Raw genomic sequence first — 2,779 nt, forward strand, 5'->3', positions numbered from 1 at the left:
ATACACACATACTTATAGTATATAGTATGTATATATACATAACTACACATTTGCATATATTCATATACATACAAATATACATGCATATGTATGAATATAGTGTGTATACTGTATTCACATAGCATATGGTGTATATATACATATATATGAGTATATTTACTACACATACATATACATATATCTTGCTTTGTTAGAATAAAAAGGTTTGGCATTTCCCCTGACAAAGATATTGACTGGGCATTCTGTCAATGGGACTTTTTTGATGTTGTTTTTGGAAGGGATCAGTACTGTTTCCAGTATCCACAAAAGCACACCTTATAAAGCTTTCCTCACTTCTCCTATAAAGGAAGCTGTCTCTGTTGTGTTATTGTCACACTTAATTTGTATCTTCAAAGTAAAAATGATATTTTAAGAGTGAGTGAGAAAAACTACTGCCTTTACAAGGATAATCATGGAATGGAGGAAGGTTTTAAAAACAGGTGTGTGGGAATACTTCCATCATCATGTGAGTTTATTTTTAAAAATATTAAGTATATCACCTATAAAACTTCTGATATCTGGACACTTGCACTCAGAAATGGGATTTTGAGATTTTCTAAGCTGTTTCAATAACTTCACATGAACAGTTTTAAAGGAATTGATCACTTTGATCAAACTGGAGAAAATACACTTCTGACTCTTGAAAATGCAGCTGGCAGAGAGCTGGGAGATGGAATTCACCAACCTAGATTTAATGCAAGCCTTACATCAGTTGGTGGTTGAGGTTGGAAAATGCGTTCCATGATTTAGTGAGACAGTCAGCAAAGCCCCTTCCAGCTGTGGATCCGTGCATCTTCCTAAGGTTCTGAGAGTCATTACCAGCAAGTACTAGACCACAGTGAATCTGAACCAGGGCTTCTCAAAACTTTATGAGACAGTGTTAGAGCAAGACTTAAAAAAAATTAGAAGCACATACAATTCAATTGCTGTCACTGGAAATGCTATTATTAACAAAATGTCATAAATAGCAGCTTAGTGAGAAAAATTACGTATCGTTAATAAATGTAACAGTATTTAAAATACTCCTTTGTTCTTTATTTCTCCACTATTAATCACTATTTTTATTTAGTTATGTTTAATAAATGTTAGTATGTTAGTACATTTGTCTATTTATACATAGATGAATATGTATAAATGTACATATCTACTCAAACATTTTTATGATGATCGGTTTGAAAAAACAAAAATGTTTCGAAACCTATTGACACGGGCACTATGGATATTGTTGTCATGGTTACATCAAGACAATTTATGACTTCCTTTGCAGGAGAGACAGACTAATGGTTGAGTGACGTAGTATGCATTTGTGTTCTTATGGCTAAGTGTAAGTCTGTCCTCCCTCCCTCCCTCTCTTCCTCTCCCTCTGCATTATTTTCCCAGGGCTGCTATAAAAAAGTACCACAGGCAGGGCAGCTTAAAACAACAGGGATTTATTCTCTGACAATTTTGGAGGCCAGAAGTCTGAAATTAAGGTGTCCGTAGGACCACGTTCCCTCTGGAGGCTCCAGGGGAGTATACTTCCTTGCCTCTTCCCAGCTTCTGGTGACTCCTGGCATTTCTTGGCTTCTTACTGTATCACTTCAATCTCTGCCTCCATTGTCACATGGCCTCCTTCTCTGTATGCCTGTTTATCCAATTCATTAGATTTAGGGCCCACCCTAATAAGGTATGACCTATTCTTAAGTTATTTACATCTGCAAAGACCCTATTTCCAAATAAGGTCCAATTCACAGGTACTGAACATGTCTTTGGGAGGAACACAATTCAACCCACCGTATCCTTTCTCTTCCAATCATTTCTTACCTCTCTACTGTCCCCCATCATCGTCTTACTTTTATCTAATACCATAGGGGCCATCGAATTTTCTGGGATTTATCTGTGTGCAGAGAGGCCTTGGACAGACCAACAAGGCAGGGAGTTCCCACTTGGGAGAGGGATTGGTCTAGAGCAGGCCATGGAAAGGTTATATGGGTCACAGTCTTTCTGGGTACATGCAGAGGGGAATAGGGTTGACTACATCAGCCACGATCACATGCATCCTTTGAATCTGGTGTCTTGAAGTTTCTACCATCCATCTCAGCCTATTAAATAGAAGCGTTCCAAAACAAACCTATTTACAAACCGGAAGTAGACTCACAGACTAGAAAGCAAACTTATGGTTACCAAAGGGAAAAAAGCAGGGAGGGATTCCTTAGGAGTTTGGGATTAACATACACAAACTACTATATATAAAATAGATAACCAACAAGGACCTACTCTATAGCACTGGGAACTATGTTCGGTATCTTGTAAAAACCTATAAGGGCAAAGAATCTGAAAAAGAATAGATATATATGTATGTAAAACTGAATCACTTTGCTGTACACCTGAAACTAACACAACATTGTAAGTCAATTGTACTTCAATTAAAAAAAGCAGTGTTCCCATTTTCACTGGTAGTCTGAAGACAGGTTTTCTTTTGGTTTAGTAACATTTTCGTGTGCTCTAGTAATCCAGTGCTTACTGTGCAGTCCCAAATACAGGCTGTGTATAGATATTTCATATTATGTTTAAGTTGATGAGTTTTATTTTTCAACTTCAGTTTTATTTTTCAACTGTAGTCCTTGTGCTAATTTTTTATAACTTTTCCATCTTTTTCCTTTCTCTCGTGACTAGGTTCCTGATACTCATTCTAGCAATATATTTCATTTCTGTCTTTCATGATTCTTATGTCTCCCCTTCTTTTAAACAGTACTTGCCC

The 2,779-nt window shown here is 36.8% G+C and overlaps 1 long non-coding RNA gene across 1 annotated transcript in view; it reads left to right on the forward strand.

Moving 5' to 3' along the window:
* LOC113628164 (uncharacterized) overlaps positions 1-2,495 on the forward strand; it is a 22,835-nt gene extending 20,340 nt beyond the window's left edge. The window contains exons 3-4 of the long non-coding RNA XR_003435904.1: positions 1,522-1,527; positions 2,486-2,495. This is a non-coding gene — a long non-coding RNA (uncharacterized LOC113628164). The remainder of the gene's footprint in view (positions 1-1,521; positions 1,528-2,485) is intronic.
* The last annotated feature ends 284 nt before the right edge of the window (positions 2,496-2,779 follow it).

This window comes from Aethalodelphis obliquidens, unplaced genomic scaffold (genome assembly GCF_003676395.1).
Source record: "Aethalodelphis obliquidens isolate GAN/ISIS:26980383/991018 unplaced genomic scaffold, ASM367639v1 scaffold22, whole genome shotgun sequence".
Taxonomy (NCBI): Eukaryota; Metazoa; Chordata; class Mammalia; order Artiodactyla; family Delphinidae; genus Aethalodelphis; species Aethalodelphis obliquidens.